Here is a 17,212-nt window from a genome sequence, read left to right as displayed (position 1 = left end):
CCCCATTCGTATGAGAACAGTTTATCCTGTTATGATTTTTTTAATCCCTTAGCAATTTCTACAGCCATAATTCTCTCCCCCTCTAGCAGAACAGACTGTGCTGAGCTCTCCAACATGCCGATAATCCACGGTACTGTCCTCTACCCCTCCTTTCCATTTGCACAGACTATGCATTGCAGCACCCTCACTCTGTTCCTTTCCCCATGCAGGCAAGGTTATCAGGACACATTAACAGTTATAAATTCCAGCGTCTTCAAAGCCCCCCAGCCTTGCGGGGCAAATTCACCATATGCAGGGGTACAGTGGATGATTTCTGTCTTTGACAGCAGATAACATCACATCCTGTTCCTCCAATGCTTGTGCTATTTGGGGTCTGAGCTGTCCATGATCCTCTAAATGACCTCTAGATGAGGCTTAATCTAGCAGAGATACAATTCTCAGGGCATGAAAAGTTATTTTGCCTCAAAACCTCCATCAGAGGAACACCACTGAGCTCTACCACATGACCGGGAAATCCATGGCTTTTGCCAATGAGGTTCTGTGACGTCTCATTACAGCTGCCATCCTGAGGCCTCAGTTTTTCTGCAGCTCAGTGCAATGTAATTGCAGTGATGTGTGCGGGCCAGGCAGGTTCAGCCAGCCCTCCAACACCACACACAGGGGCCCTCTGTTCCCAGTCTTTCCAGCACAGCCTGGTCTCTTGTTCCTCCCACCAGCGAGCGCTACAGAACAGGAGCAATACTGGGAAGGTCACTAGCTTTGATCTTACTGCATTTTGCACAAGGATAAGTCTCTATGCACTGGGCAGGTACAGTTCTGGAGACAGAGATGGGTAAACCATGTCCTATGGGTATCCAAGTGTAGGATGTGGTGGGTCTCATGCTCTCTGCCAACATTATGGAAATAAGAACAGCCCTTGCCTCACCTCCTGAGTGCCAGGCTCCTGAACTCTTTCAGTGATGACAAGGTCCAGTCAGGACATAGAGCCATGGCACAAGGGAACTAAAGCCTGTCCAAGGCAGCAAAGAACAAGACCGAGCCGGAAAGTGAAGTGCCAGCAAAGGCCACTATCTCAAGCACGTCCTGTGCAATACCTTGCTGACAGAGAAACCTTACTGCAGGTTTGATAGCAATGGCTTAGCTGCTCTTTGCCACTCTGCAATAGCAAAGACAAAGTCCAGATGTGGAGAACCCAAGATAATGTAGCAATAACTCAGCTGGACGGCAGCCAACACAAAGGAGGCCATTCAGTGGAAAGAGAGACACAACCAGATGGTGAGGCATGACTGCAAGCAAACCAACAGCTACATATGATCCCTTGCCAAATTCTCTGCTATTATAGGAACCAGCCAAGGAAAAAGGCTCTTGATCTGCTGTGCTCCTCTGCTGTGGCACACAAAATAGCTTTGACTCTTGCACTTTTACTTTAGTGCTTCAGTATGGCACTGTGTCTGGGCACTGCAGCTTGTGGAGTAGATGTCTTGTGGATGCTTCCTGGCTAAATGTCTCTTGCCTGCTGCCTATACCTGTCAAGTACCGAACCTGCGATCCACCTTGCCTCTCCCACACCATTATTCACCCTCTGCACCCTCCAGGTTGGTGCTGGAGATGCAGCATGCTACAGCCAGGGGACTACATCAATCAAAAAATGTTTAAGTGGTGGCAACTAAAACTACCATCCCCACAGCCTATTATAAGCCTGTACTTGAAAAGGAGTTGGAAAATCCTCCTTTGGAGGACTCAGGGAGCAATATGGTCAGGCAGTCCAACCAGATTTAAAGGGCTGATCCCCTGGGCACATTTCTGTGCAAGAAGGAAAAACATCAAGGCTCACAAGAGCAGAAGTGGGTGAGAATTTCCACTAGAGGACATTGCAAGAAGCAGTCTTACAGTCACCATGGAACAGGCACTCAAGCACTGCACCCATACAGTGGAGACAGCAAGGAGTGAAACATTGCCCACTGGTGTGTCTCACTTGGTCTTTGCTGGGGGTCCCCACTCCAGGCCCAAAGGCAATCAGACCTTTCCTCAGAAGGATCAGGTACAACCTCATTACATTATGCTGTTTTGCATTCTCCCACATGAAAAGCACCCAACACTTGCCTCTGCTCTTAGTAGACCTTAAGAAACGAAGCATTAGACGTTTCACAGTGCTGTGTTACAGCTTCTAAACACTTTAGTAACCAAGCCGTGACTGTTTAGCCTAGTTGGAGGCCATGATGATCCTCTAGTTGAAAAAGAAGAAAGCCAAAAATCTTGATGTTACATTTCAACAGCTGAATGTATTCAAAACAAAGGAGTTGTCTTTTTTCTCTTCCTACATGAGCTGTTACAAATCAAGCACTGGAGAGCCTGCTTTCCAGGCAGTCTGACAAAGGCAGCTGGAATGGCCTTTGCTCAACCAGTTCTGCTTCAGCTCTGCCACAAAACTTACTGCTCTGCTAAGTGATCTCTGCACTTTTCCTACTTACTGACCTGTTGCAGCAGCAACACTGGCTGGCCAGGGGAGCAGTGCCCGGGTGCACAGTCCCAATGCTGCCCATCTCCTGCAGCATCTCTTCTCCATCCCAGCCAACAGTAAGATGACAGCTTGTCATCAGTACACATGTTGCACAGTGCATTTCTGCCATTTTGTTGCATTTGTTTAGAATCTTCCTGATACAAACCCAGATCTAAACTCTCCCAAACATCAAGGGAATTCACACTGCAGCTGACCTGCATTGCTAAAAGTAACTCCCAGGATTAGGGGCCTGCCACAGAAACTAGACTCCTATGTCAGACGTTGAATTTCCAGCTCTCTACCACATATAGCAGCAGCAAATACAGCATATAGGTCAAGAGGTCTCTCGATCACAAGGCTTATGCTTTGAATTGCTAATTTCCTGCAAATCATTCTTTCCAGGTTGCAACTTTCCACTTCAGATCTGGGCCTATAAGGAAAAAAAAAGATAGAGAGGCAAGGCAGCTCAGCCTTTATCCCATGAGGGGAATGGAAATACAAGCACGTTCCCTGATGCTGGAAATGTTAATGACTTTGTTGTTGCTTAACTTCCTGTACAAGAGAAGTAATAACATTTTAGCTCGGCATGCTCAGTGTCCTTTAAGGGGAAAGGTGGGAGGCTTGTGGATATTTCAAAGTTCAGCTCCCATGTATATGCTAACAAAGGGAGCATTCCCAAGCTGGCAGACAGCAGGACTCCCTCAACAGCACAACAGCACATCCCGTTCCAGCAAAAATTGTTTTCTGCACATGTAAGTAAATAGTTTAAGCCTGAGATTGAGGGTCAGCAGACCTACTTCCCAAGACCCCACTAGGTCAAAGTTTGGTGAGAGAGAAGGAAGAGAAGTCTTTGTCTCACTGGAACCAAGCATACAAACAGCACAACGCCCTCTTAGAGTATGGGCCCTTAGCCTCCATCTCTTTACAAACCAGGCATAGATACCCAAACGCACTCCTGAAAAAAATCACCCCAACAGTGTCCTGGCTCTCACTTGCCTCTGTGTACAAGGAAAGGGGAAGAGTGCTATCAGCAATCTTCCACGTGAGCAGTCATTTACAATCCCATCATCCAAGGGCTAAAAAACCCAGATGCCAAAGCTGCAGCTGTGCTTCACACTGCACTTCCACCTAAGTACTAGGTCCCCTTCATTAATTAGAATGAAGGGTCCTTCAGTTAAGCAGCTATCCTTAAGTAGTAACATAAAATCTTTGCTGTATCTATCTGGTAGTGAGCAAGTGGCACAGAAGATGCCTTATTCACTGAGGGTGGGTGTGTTGGGTTTGTGTGGCAAGGTTTTGGTAGCGGGGGGGCTACAGGGGTGGCTTCTGCGAGAAGCTGCTAGAAGCTCCCCCTGTGTCTGATAGAGCCAATGCCAGCCAGCTCTAAGACGGGCCCACCGCTGGCCAAGGCCAAGCCAATCAGCGCCTCCGTGATAACGTATTTAAGAAGAAGAAAAACACTTAGAGAGAGAGAGCTTTTGCAGCCGGAGAGAGGAGTGAGAAGATGTAAGAAACTCTGCAGACACCAAGGTCAGTGCAGATGGAGGGGGAGGAGGTGCTCCAGGCGCCAGAGCAGAGATCCCCCTGCAGCCCGTGGAGAAGACCATGGTGAAGCAGGCTGTCCCCCTGCAGCCCATGGAGGAAGGATGAGGGGGTGTAGAGATTCCACCTGCAGCCCGTGGAGGACCCCACGCCAGAGCAGGTGGAGGCACCTGAAGGAGGCTGTGGCCCGTGGGAAGCCCACGCTGGAGCAAGCTCCTGGCCGGACCGGTGGACCCGTGAAGAGGGGAGCCCACGCCAGGGCAGGTTTGCTGGCAGGACTTGTGACCCTGTGGGGGATCCCACGCTGGAGCAGTTTGCTCCTGAAGGTCTGCACCCCGTGAGAGGGACTCCGTGCTGGAGCAGGGGAACGATGAGAGGAGTCCTCCCCCTGAGGATGAAGAAGCGGCAGAAACACCGTGTGATGAACTGACCGTAACCCCCACTCCCCGTCCCCCTGTGCCGCTGAGGGGGGGAAGATTGAAGCCGGGAGTGAAGTTGAGCCCGGGAAGATGGGAGGGGTGGGGGGAGGTGTTTTAAGAGTTGATTTTATTTCTCATTCCTCTACTCTGTTTTGCCTAGTAATAAATCAGATGAATTCCCTCTCTAAGTTCAGTCTGTTTTGCTCGTGACAACAATTAGTGAGTGATCTCTCCCTGTCCTTATCTCGACCTACAAGCATTTCATTATGCCTTTTCTCCCCTGTTTAGTGAATGAGGGGAGTGAGAGAGCGGCTCTGGTGGGCACCGGGCCTCCAGCCAGGGTCAACCCACCACAGTGGGTGAAGTGGGGTACTCTCGCCTCTAATGAGCTGCATTCTTAAAAGACCACTTAGACTTTGAGCTCATAACCAAAATGTTATTTTAATTCAATGGATAAATAGGTGCCACAGGTCCTAATAAAGAAGCAGCATCTCTTCTGCTCGTTCACTCACTCTCCATTTTCCCAAGCAAAAGAATGTGCACATGCACACAAAAACTCGAGCCGAAAAATTTCACCAGTTACTCTTGTACCAGGAAACTGGGATGATGGTGTCCCCAGCTAACCAGGTGACTGTGGGTGCATGCCTGCTCCTCTCTCTGCTTAAAAACAGCATAGGGGAATTTATTTAGGTAGATTGAAATCTAAATTTCTTTCACATGCCGTTTCAGACTTCCAGGTGGGTTTTAAGCTGCTCTCTCCAAAACTCACTTTGCCTAGCAATCCCCATCTCTTCTTCTCCTCCTCCTTCGATTAGACAAGTACTACAAATAATTATCTGAGCACCAGCTGTAAACACACAGCCCCACTGTGCTGGGCACAGAGAAGTTGCTGTCTGATAGACCCAACAGACAAAAGAAGCAGGGGAAGCAGCAAACATCCTCCAACCTCCCAAAAGGGATGGGGGTGGGCAACAACTTGCCTAATGACTGAAAGAAAGTCGCATCAACCATAAAAACTGAACCCAGTTCTTCAGAGACTCAGGTATGTCCTGTAGCCCTGAAACCAGTCTTTTTAAACCCACTAAAAATCCTGAGTCTTGTCTTTGTCTTTCTCCTCCAAGAACCTGCCTCCTGTTAGAGGCAGGAAACAAATTTTGCTGCATTGTGAAAAACACATCACCCATTTGCCATACTATATAGCTGATCAGCAATAGTGGGAACAGCACACCCATCACACAGTGAAAGCCAAGATAATGCAGTGCTGACTTTTAGCTTCCTTGTCACTTTGCTTTTCATTCTCACTGTGAAACTAGTATCTATTTCCCTAGACTGAATATTCTGCCTTTCCCCCAACAAGTTTGTCTTTTATTACAAACTCCTAGTCAAAGCACAGGGTTCTCTGGCCTTCTGAGGCCACACATTTTATAAGCAGGCTGTGCGCCACATGAAATCATTCTTCCTTTCGTTTCTTGAGACATATCAGAGCGACCTTATTCTTATGCTAAGGGAAACAAAGGAAAATGGGATGGAGCTATTTTGGCTGAATTCTGAAAAGCTCAGTTTCATCTTTATACCTGTGAAAATGAGGGGGTTTTTGAGACTGAATTCTTTCTGGTCAGTATGTCTTGTTTCATGAGACTTATAATTCCTCTATTATGCTTTTATCATAGGCATGCAGCCTAAAGTGGAGGCTTTGAATATGTTTCTCAAAGTAGAACTATAATCAGAAATTTACCATATGCCTCCAGAACTCAGGGCTTTTGCTTGAACCCATTCATTTGGTCCCTTCCCTATCTCACTTTGTTTAGTTTTGAAAAGAGTCACTCCAACGTGACCAACCTCATTCACAGTTACAGTCCTGGCTAATTTTAGCAAGTAAGATCGGTCTATCTCAGGTATTAATCCAGAAGTGGTCCTCATCTTAAATTTCTTCAGTTAACAAAGAGGACCTGAACACAGCATAACATCACAGAGCCCACTCCAATGCCTTCCCATCCCAGCACTCCAGGCACAGTGTTCTTGGACATAGTGCTTCAAAACAAGACAGTGTGAAATTGCACATCTAGAGTCTGGTTCCTTTCCAGAGTGCCATCACACGCTTCTTGTCACCAGAGCCCTGCCTGGCCAATTCCTGCAGCACCAGAGAAAGCAGCTTTCAGCATGGGGAAGTGGCAGGGGAGGATCTGAGATGGCACCAGAGCCATGACAGGCACACACACAACGCACAGCTGCCAGAAAAACAGAAGTTCTCCTGGTGTGACTGAGCCTTGTAGCTGGGACTTCACAGAGCATGTTGCTGTAGGGTACTATGGTTGGGCAATAAAGGCCATTAAAGAAAATAATCAAGCAAGAACTCTCATGGCTCCAGAGAGATTGGTAAGCAGCAGGAGAGAAGGTGTGAAGGACCTTGGATTAGGTCATAGGTAAAACAAAGGCTGACAAAGATTTGACTAGAGATTTTTTTCAACACTAAAAACCAAAACCGAAACGAACACTGATTTCTCCCACAGACAGCACAGCATTTAAAACTGTGGGAGTAATTGTTCCACACCCATCTCAGCATTGAGACCCAATGACTACGATGCTGGCAATTCCACCAGTGGAGCTCAATGCCTGCAATGCCGTGCTGGAGGGAAGACTGAGGGGAACGAGCTGGACTGGGCACTGGTAATCTGTTGTGCAAAGTGACACTAAATCTTGATGAACCACTGCGCAGGCTGCCCTGCCTGGCATAGAGAGGGAGGCAGAGCACTATACCCTGGGGAGCAGGAAAGGTCCTGTGCCTCCTGCAGGCGGTTCTGTGGCCAGTCAGGGCTGCCCACATCAAAGGGAAGGTCAGCTGTGGCAATATAAGGCATTGAGAGAGGAGGAGGAGGAAGAATGAGTGAAAGGGATTGGGGAGAAGCTGGGGAAGGGGAGGGCAGACACATAAAGGAGCAAGGCTGGACTGGGCAAGGTAGTGAATGAAAAGGGCAGAGCTGGGACTAGATACTGATCACAGCTTACTACTTGAGAAATATTTGGGTCCCTGCCTTGTCCTGCTGCCTAATCCTCCCAGGAGGATGCTAGAAGGCCACCACACACCCTGCCCAGAGCAGTCCTTCAGCTCAGGTGAAAACACTGTCAGGGTAGATAAGCCTTCAGAGTGCAAAGAATCAAAGCTGGTGAAATCAGGATGCTGGCTACTATTGTTTGCCTTGGGAGTCTGCATCACGTACTGGTTCCCAGCCTCTCCCTTGTGGAAATGGTTTTGGCCACCTCTCTTTCTCCCACTGTGTCCCAACACCATTTTCTTCTCTGCAAGTTTCCTGACCCGCACATATATGGACAGTGTTACTGGAAGGGATATACACATGCACACACGCCCAAAGAGCATATTTCTGAGGTTAACCATCCATCGATATTTTCCCCTTTTCCAGCCCAGCCATGATCTGATTGCAAAATGAATTTTGTAATGGCCTACCTTCTGAGTCCACCAGGTCTGAGATGTGGGGGCAGCGGCCGCTGGGCTTCGGGAGCAGGGACTGGGGCTGCCTCTGTGAATCAGCAAAGGAGTCCCTGTGATGCATGCTGAGGCTGAGTGCTGCTGTCTGCACACTCCCAGCCTCTCCTCCTCCACCGCTCCGCGCTGCTGTGTTGCTATGCAATCACATCACCAGGAGTGACAGCATCTATCCAAGCCTGCAGAGGGATACCCTTGACTCGGCAAACACAGGAGGAACAAGGACAATCCCACAACATGCCCAGCCCAGAGGTCTCCTCAGCCAGTGATCAATCCAGAGGAGGGGAGGGAGAAGAGTGGAGATGCAAAGACAGACACACACAGGAGGAGGAGACAAAATACACATGGAGAGGGAGAAAGAAAAGGGGGGCGGGGGAGGATATAAATGCACAAAAGGCACTGTGGTCTGACCTCCGGAGACCTGACACAGGCTGCTGGGCTCGGAAATGCTTCCTGCTGCATGCTGACATCGCCCCACCGCCTTTCAGGCCTGGCAGCTCTCATTTTAGGTTAGATATGGCCATGTGTGTGCCGGAAAATGCCAGACACCTTCACCTCCTTTCTTAACTGCAATTTGTGTGTCTGGCATAAGATTTAATAACTTAAAAATAGCCCATTTTAAAATTAAAGTTAAGGAGCAAAGATAGGATAATCACTTAATTTTGGATATGCTTCCTATTCTTTTTAGAAAAGAAAAATAAGTAAAGGAAGAGTCAATTCTCCAAGTCAGGGAAAAATCCTGATCCACAATTTTTTGAATGTCAGGGTATCTAGTCTCAGCTCACAAGAAACAAGGATTTGAGCTACTAACTTGGCTGAGGACACAAGCAGACCTGGAGCTGGGATTTCAGTCCATACATAACAAATAGTTTGCAGTTCTTCAGATCATTCTATCCAAGGATTTCAAATTGCTCAAGATGCCAGTGATGTTATTCTCATATTACACAAAAAGAAACAGAGTTAAATTACTTGATCAGAAAAAGATTTCAAATCTGATTGCAGCCCCATGCTTTAGCCACTAGACTATCTCAGCCTCTCCCTGGGAAAATTAAAACTTGGGAAACATGATCTTCCTGGTCCTTTTCAGAACAACCTCTAATGAGCCTTAGCCCTTCTCTTCCCAGAGCTGACAGACTAAGGATGTTAATTTTCTGCTCATAGTCATGTTATACAGAAATATTACTGCTGTTTATAAAGGTTGTCCACTTTCATACATTTATTCCTTACAAACAGTAGGTCAGGTGTAGCTCAAAATGCAGGTTCACTTGGCTCATTCAGATCCGGTGAATGGATATGTAACAACAGCTTCACAATGCCACTACATTTCTGAAAATCATTTCTGGCTAAGACACTTCTCTCACAGCAATGACTCTCACGCAACTAGCAAACTACTCACAGTGGCATGGGGCTTCCCATGGGCTGTGCATTGAGGAATGTTGGTCAGTAAATGCTGTCGCATAGAGCAGCAGTGCCAAACCTGCCTCAGTTGCCCACTGCTCTGACCAGCATGGTGGGGAGGCCAAGTCTACCTTTCAGCCAGTTTTGGAACCCTAAGAACAAAACTTTCTAATCCTACTCCATTGTTGGAAAGTTGATGTGAATGAATCAAAAGCTTTTCTAGGTCATCAATTTAATCCTGGAGAAGGCAGTCAAAATATAGTTGATCTTCAGTAAAATACATTTGAGAGAGTGCTCAAGAAATCAGTGTGTTCCTCAAGGTGGTACCAGCTAGAACCTTCAGCAGGTGGGTGGCTGACCCCAAGGAACCTCTCCTTTCATCCTGGATAGGTGAACTAAGAGTCAGGAGCAGAGCCCATGAGCACATAGTAAGGCAAGATGCACAGAAACCTCATGTAACTACACTGAAAGCAGGAGATTTTTAAATAGCTGCCTCTTTATAGTTGGTTCCAAAAGGAGCAACACTGAATACTTTGAGTACCAACCTAAGAACACATACTCACTCCACACACCTTCTCCTTGTAAAAGCTTCTTCAGTAGCTTCTGCTTCCACAACAGCTGTTCTGATGCAACAAAACTCATCCTGAAAAGCTGTATTTAGACAAAAAAAAAAAAAATTGGATAGGTAGACAGAAATGAGCAGAGTGTCTACTGGGCTATTTTTGTGCATGCATACGTACATACACACACACACAAATGGTAAGTCCTGGGTTAAGTAAGGAGAATGAGGGGGGGAAACCCAACAGTGCTATAAGGGCTATCCAGGCAACTCCAAACACACCATTCTACAGAGACACATGACCAACTCCAACTGCCGCATGCATCTGTCTCCAACAGTATCTATAAGGGACATGACAACATGGGTAAACAAAGTGAGTACATATCAAGCCAAGTTACATGTGCACATGAGACAGACATCCACACAGAGACATTAACAGACAGCACAAACCACAAAAACAAGGTGCTTATTGATAGTTTAGGGACAGCAAAATGCAGCAGGAAAAACATCTCTCGAGTCAGTTTAGTTTAAGTTTTGAGACAAACCAAAATCTCTGGTGAGAGAGTTGCTTCCATGGCTGGGACCAACTTCCTAATTTACCTTCTGTTTTAAGGAAATAACTAGGACAAACAGCCAAGCAATTCAGAACTCGAAGCCTGAGAGACAATCTCAGATTTGTCATAAACGCAGCCTTTCACATAAGCATATATAACTTTTTAAAGTGTACGGGAATGTTTATGAGATGGAATGCTAAATTTGGTGTGCTTTGACTTCTGAAGAGAACTTAATCCCCCAAAAAATCTCCCAAGGAACTCCAAGAAGCCAGCTTCCAGAAGACACAGTGGTACCTACCCTATGCCTTTCCCTAACAAAACGTTTCAGACATTTTATGTTTTACTAAATGGCAAATATGTACCTTGTTAGCAAAACTAAGAATCTCCACCTACCCAACACGGACATCTCAATATGCACAATGCTAAATATAGTGTACAAACATACAATATATAAAAATCAAGTCAGGTTTTATAAGGCATGAACATGAAATTAAAATCAGATTCCAATTTACACCATAATCACTCTCTTTAAAACAGTGGAGTTTAAAATCCATTTAAATCATTGAAACAGATTCCAATTTACACTTGTGAAATCAGAATCAGCCACACTGACTAAACATACAAAGTCACAAAATGCAGAATACCTTGAATACAAATGCATTTGCTGAAAATGATGGGTAAAAACTGTGCTGTATGGAGGTATACTAGCAGTATTTTTAGCTTGAAAATTTTAAAAAGCTAGAAGTAAGGGCTGTGTCTGGTCTCACCCTAAAGTCTCGATTACTTTCTCTTCATTCAAAGTCGATATTAATTTGGCCAAATCACTTGTAAGCTGGAACATCCATAACACTAAGTATCTTGCACTACCAACAAATAAAAACATTAACTAAAATTCTAGCATTTGCATTTTTGACACAATACTTAAGGTGTCGATAGTTAAAGGCTATTACTTCTAGTTTTTTGTTCCGATAACTTCCCACCCATTAACTCCCCTTCTAAAATAGTCCTTGTCACAGACAATTGTTTCCCAAAGCGCACAGTCTCTCTCCTCTTCAAACACTGCAACTTCCCTCCTTTGAAATCTCACATCTCCTGAAAGAGGAGGTTCATCTTCCCTCTTGTACAGAAGAGGAAGTGTTGCTACCATCCTTTAGAAACTTTCCCTGGGTAAAGCCCAAATTTATCAATTTACCCCAATTAAAGTATTTTAGAGAATGATGCTTTACCTAGGAACCTAGAATGCAGATTGTGCAAGGAAGATTACAATTTACCACTGTAGAATAAATTCTCAAAAATTTCTCACATAGAGCATTACCAAGAACACACACCAAGAATGCAAAGTGAAGAAAGGCTTCAGGAAGCATGACGCAGCAGCAGCAAAGGTAGCAGTAGGTTAGAGTATGTTCATACAGCTGTATTCAACTGATCTTTGCCTTGCACAGTGCTCTGGCATTTTGTCAACCAACTTCTGATGAGGAACCCACATGGCAGCTGGTGGAGCCCAATGAGCTTAATTCCCAAACTAGTGGTGGAGAAGTGGTTGGAGGTTGTGAAGTTCCTACATGCAGAAGCAAGTCATTGATATCCTAACAGCTTCCAAACCCCAAACACCTAAACCAAAGAACAGAGATAAACATTGACTGAGAATATATATGAAAGCGCATCCTTGCTAAAAGGAGAATATAGGAAGAGACAAAAAATGAGCACTTTCCCTAGAGCCATACACTGACAGTTTCCTTGTGGATCCAGCTGCTGAAGAAGGGTTTAGTGAAAGGCTTGTGAGCCAGGACAATGTCCCCTATGGCTCAAAGAAATCCTGTCTCTCCTCAAGGGCATACAAATCCCTGTTTTCCTGAAACACAGGGCTCCCTCATCTGGTTCTCCTCCTAACTTAAGTAACAGATGTGACTGAGTTCTCACACAGCCATCCACATCAAAACAATAGTAATTCAGTTTTGATGCAGGATCATTGATCTCAGTGGTTATTCTGTGCCTACCTGCGAAGGGAAAGCCAGAAGGAACAGGTCTTGCACAAAGGGACAGACCTGCCCATCAATTCTGGTACATTAGACAGGCAAGCATGCTTGTGAATACTGCACAAAAAACTTCTTTTCAACAAGAAGGAACAAAACTAGAATTAGGGACCCTAAATTCAGCTTGAAAAGAGTCTAAGAATGGTTGCCCAGATATTGTACCATCCTGTTCCTTTTATTGTTTAAATAACTAATGTCAAATAAGTAACTGCACCTCCTTTGCTAGCATCAATAAGCACAAAAATGTTCCAAGCACAAACTCTACCCTGCCAAAAGTGTTTAGAAAAACAGTGGGATACTTTCTAAAAGTGTGGTACCTGGAGTGAGAGAGAAGAATGGGTAGAGAAGAAATACAAGCAGACAAGCTGACATGCACTCAGAAACAGAATGAATCCCCCTTTTAATTTGTTCATGCATAGGGATTGAAACAGTCCCCGCTGAATGAGAAATGAGGACAACAGGAGAGAGAGGCAATCTTTTCAGAGCAGCAAACACCACAAGAACACGGGGTGGGTGTCAAAAAGAGTGGAAAAGAATTTGGGGGAGAGATGGAAAAAGAAAGGAGAAAATGGTAGAAAAGCAAAAACCTGCAGGAGAGAAGAGGAAGGCAGACAGACAGTTTTCAGGGGCCGTTTTGTTCTTCAAAAACTGTCAGCACATTTACAACTGCTTTCCATCCCCCTGCTTATTTACTGGGCTGTGCACACAAAGGAGCAGGAAAGCAATCACACAGGAGCTGCCGAAGATTCACTTCAACATAGAACAGAGGTGCCCTAAGAGAAAGGAAACTGCTTAGTGATCCATGTACAACAAACCACGGTGGGCATGTTACAGGCCTAAAGACTCTAGAGAGGATTGGGAGAAAACCTGCAGAGAGCAGCCTCTTCCTGCAGAGACTACACTTAAGAGGCAGCACAGAGTGGAGGAGAGCGAGTCAAACTGCATGGGGATACAGCTGCACATAAAAGCATACATATACACAAGAAGTTTATCACTGAATTATTTAAAAGACCAGCCCAAATTATTTAGGTAGAGAATAAAATTTTCAGAAGTATCTGTTGCAGTTTGCACCTAAACCCAGTGCCTGAGGCTCAGGATCTCAGCCACGTTACAGTGACTTAATATCCTGTCACCAAAATTTGAGAATAAAAGAAAACTCCTTAACACCAATTTAGCATTAAGAAGCAGGCATTTCCTTTTATTGCAGCGCTGGGTGTCAGGAGGATAGCTCCTCTAATCAGGCACACCTAAGGCTGGTTCTCTTGTCACATTTATACACAAACATTACAAAGATTAAAAAGTGGTACACTCCCCATTACAATAATTGGTTCATATTTCTTCGCCTAGTATGCAAACTAGAACGCATGCTCAGTTCCTTTCTCCACCTCTATCTTTTGAGTAGGTGGTATAATTTGGGTAGGGGGCTTATGGGTCTGTGGTCATGGGGACCCTGGCCCAAGTTACCTTTCCCCTAGTTTCTCAATACTTCGGTGTTGGTAATTGTTCACTATATGCCTCAGGGAGATAAGGATGCTCGTGGAGGCAGTTAGTGTCCTCTCTTTCTGAAAAGTACGTATATAAGGACCTTGAAGTGTCTTGTAGCTCCTCCTTTTTATCATGATGTGTAGCAGGTGGTCATTCTAAGAATCATTAGCCTTCTACCTAAAGTAACAATGAATAGTTTCTTATCACATATAAGTAGGCCTTTGTTACAGGCCTATGTTTTTGGCTACAATCCCATCACCTATCCTGTACTAGAACAGTCCATTTTTTGTCACATTTCTGGCAGGTACCAAAGCTTGCTTGATGCATGTTCACTCCTTGAGCTGCAGAATAGGATCACATCTGAGCCTACAGATTTCTAAGTGCTGTCAAGGTTAAAATAGTAATTAGAGCCTGTGTAAGGTACCTGGAGCTTTTTTTGAAGACCAGCTGTTTCAGTTTCTACATTTGTGCAAGACTGTAGTGAGCCTGAAAATGGAAATTAGATGCCAAAATAATTAAGGCATTTTAAAAAAAATCTTGCCATCTGCTATGCAGACTTTTTACTCCTACAAGACAGGAAACTGAGAAGCAGAGAAATGAAGCAGCATCATAAGATAAGCACTTTACCAAATGTTATTTATGTACTTCAATGCCTCCATTGGAGTTACTCAGGCAGGTCTAACAGCTAGATATAAATCTCAGGAATCCTGTGCCAAAAATCATGTCACCATATGCTAAGGTCATAAAAGACCTTCTTAGTCAAAAGCAAAGTTTGGTGAAATCAAACCATCATCAGACCAAAATCATTACTTTTATTTTAAAAGCAGAGCCATAATGGCAAAAGCCATCAGCACAACATAAATCATCTTTCCTGGAAGAAAATACTTGGAGACTTAGTTCTTTCAAGATATTTGTCCTCCAGAGCAAGCTTGTTACCACTGCCTGTTGTTCTTCACCCACATTGGATGTATCCTCTGACTAAAGAGCTCCCTTGCACACTCTCTCAGGAGCCACAGCACTACAAATAAAAGCAGTCCAGTGTGTATTATTAATGACAAGTTATCAGAGGATCTAGGACCACAGTCAGACAGGAGTTTCACTGTGCTATGATTCTGTAATGATGAACCCTTAGCCGGGTCAGATGCCTCAGTTTCCCTTATTTTCTCCTCTCTGTAAAGATTTATGATAAACCATTTTGTCACAGCAGCTGGGAGGCAATTGCCTTGCCCTAAAGGGCTTATAACTGAACTTTAACTAAAAGACAAAGAGCGCCAAGTGAGGAGACACTGGGTAGAGGCGCGAAAACCTTAAACATTATATAAAAAGGGCAAAGTGAATTTTATTTTGGTACCAGTTAAATGTTATTAGAAGCGGTCAGGAGCACACACACTGGCAGTTGTTAGAGCTGCAGTACAAGCCTCAAAGGTTCAATTTGCTGAGTGGCTACAGCTGTACCACCTTCTAAATCCTTGGGTCCTGATTTATTCATGGCATTAGGAATGCAAAACACAAGCAGAGGGAAGTAGGCCAACAAGAAAATAGAAAGCAGGGACGCAGAGGAAGCAGTTTCTTCATTCCAGCTGAAAACAGGTTGAAATTATTAACTCTTTCAGAGCAAGCTCTGAAAGGGCAACACAGCCCAATGCATAAAAATGCACAAGTGAGTCTCTCGCCATAAAATGAAATCATGATTAACAGAAACACAAAGCAAATATGGCTTCAGGAAAAGAATTCAGCTTAACTGTAGTCTGAGGTATTTGCATTTTCTGATGCATAATGCTCAGGCTAACGTGTCTGACAGAGAAGGGGTTAATGGCTTTGGTTCTGTGAACTGTGGGCCAGATGTACAGCTAGTGGAACTCAACATAGATCCATTAGAAATTAGTAGAGCTATGCCTGCTTACCCCAGACAGGATTCTGGTCCTGTACTTAGAAATCCTGTTTAATACTGACTCAGAGATTTTTCTAAAGGGAAAGGCCTCACTTTTTGAGAGCATCTAAATAGGCTACTAGAAAAGCTGCAGAATGTGATTAAGCTGAAATGACCACTGCCCTGGCTTGATTGTAGTATTACAAAACCCCTAACTAGAAAGCATGTAGAAACTTCTGAAGAAGGGAGTCCTTCCAGACAGGAATTGAAGCAAGTCATCAACTTTTACTCATGGGGAGACAGGACATAAACCAGCATTCCCTGAGATCAGCTAATACTAGAAATTTGACCTTGAAACAGCATCCTCTAAAAAAAGAAAACACACACTCAAGAGCAGACCCAAGTGACATGAAAACAGGCACTTTCTTTCTAGTGAATCATGTCAAATAAATCCCCTCACAGAGGGGGGTTGCAGGCCCGACCTAAACTTAAATATTCTGGGGTGCTGGTTGACAATGTGAATGTAAGCCTTAAATGAACTTGAGCATGTTTTTGAGCATATGCATGTAATACAAAAATTTACCACAGTGACTAGATAGTATAGAGCAAGCGGGGGGGGGGGGGAGGGGGGGAGATGTACAGCAGCACAATTCCTCCCTAAAAGAACCATTCTTCCATTCAAGTGGAATGCTAGTAAAGTCAGATTTTTAGAGAAAAAAAGAAAGTGTCCAGATGTGAAAGACAAGAGCGACCAAGGTGTACCAAGAGGCTAAAATTCATCTCAAGTGCCCAGTAATACTAGGCATTGCTGCATGAGAAGGATTTTGAACAGCCATTTGACTAACAAAGCTGACATTAAAGGAAAGTTATCTGTCCTGTTACTTTATTTCTGCACCTCTAAGCGTCCAGCCTGTGCACTAGAATGACAAAATTGCACACAATTTGTTTAAAGACTTTTGTAACAGGGTGTAATAAAAGACCTGTGATGCTGCAATGGCAGTCTTCCATAACACGATTCTGTGTTTTCTCAAACATCAACCTCAAAGGACAACTGATCTCAGGGACCAATAACAATACAACATTCAGTAAATCCTAAAGGATTCTGCTATAAGCCTCTTTATATACATTTACATGCATCACACATGCTCTTAAGAATCTAGGCACCTTTCACAACTGAAATGAAGCCTCATGCAACACCTTTTAGTCTGACAGGAATGCTACAGAGCTCTGCTCCTTCCACATAAACTCCAAAAGTACCCAGGTAACATGAAGTCTGTCTTCCTGGCTAGATGTAAATGCTTCTTTGAGATGTTCTGTATTTACTACTTTCCCTACTGAATGAGCCTGCAA

The 17,212-nt window shown here is 44.5% G+C and overlaps 1 protein-coding gene across 7 annotated transcripts in view; it reads right to left on the bottom strand.

Annotated features, from left to right (window-relative positions):
* Window positions 1–8,204, bottom strand: part of DRP2 (dystrophin related protein 2) — a 31,514-nt gene extending 23,310 nt beyond the window's left edge. For all 7 annotated transcript variants that reach the window (XM_054839882.1, XM_054839883.1, XM_054839879.1 and 4 more), the window contains exon 1: window positions 7,925–8,204. The gene's annotated coding sequence lies outside the window, so the exon portion shown is untranslated. The remainder of the gene's footprint in view (window positions 1–7,924) is intronic.
* Window positions 8,205–17,212: the final 9,008 nt, after the last annotated feature.

Source organism: Grus americana, chromosome 12 (genome assembly GCF_028858705.1).
Source record: "Grus americana isolate bGruAme1 chromosome 12, bGruAme1.mat, whole genome shotgun sequence".
NCBI classification, from domain to species: domain Eukaryota; kingdom Metazoa; phylum Chordata; class Aves; order Gruiformes; family Gruidae; genus Grus; species Grus americana.
This window is presented reverse-complemented; position numbering and strand designations above follow the sequence as displayed.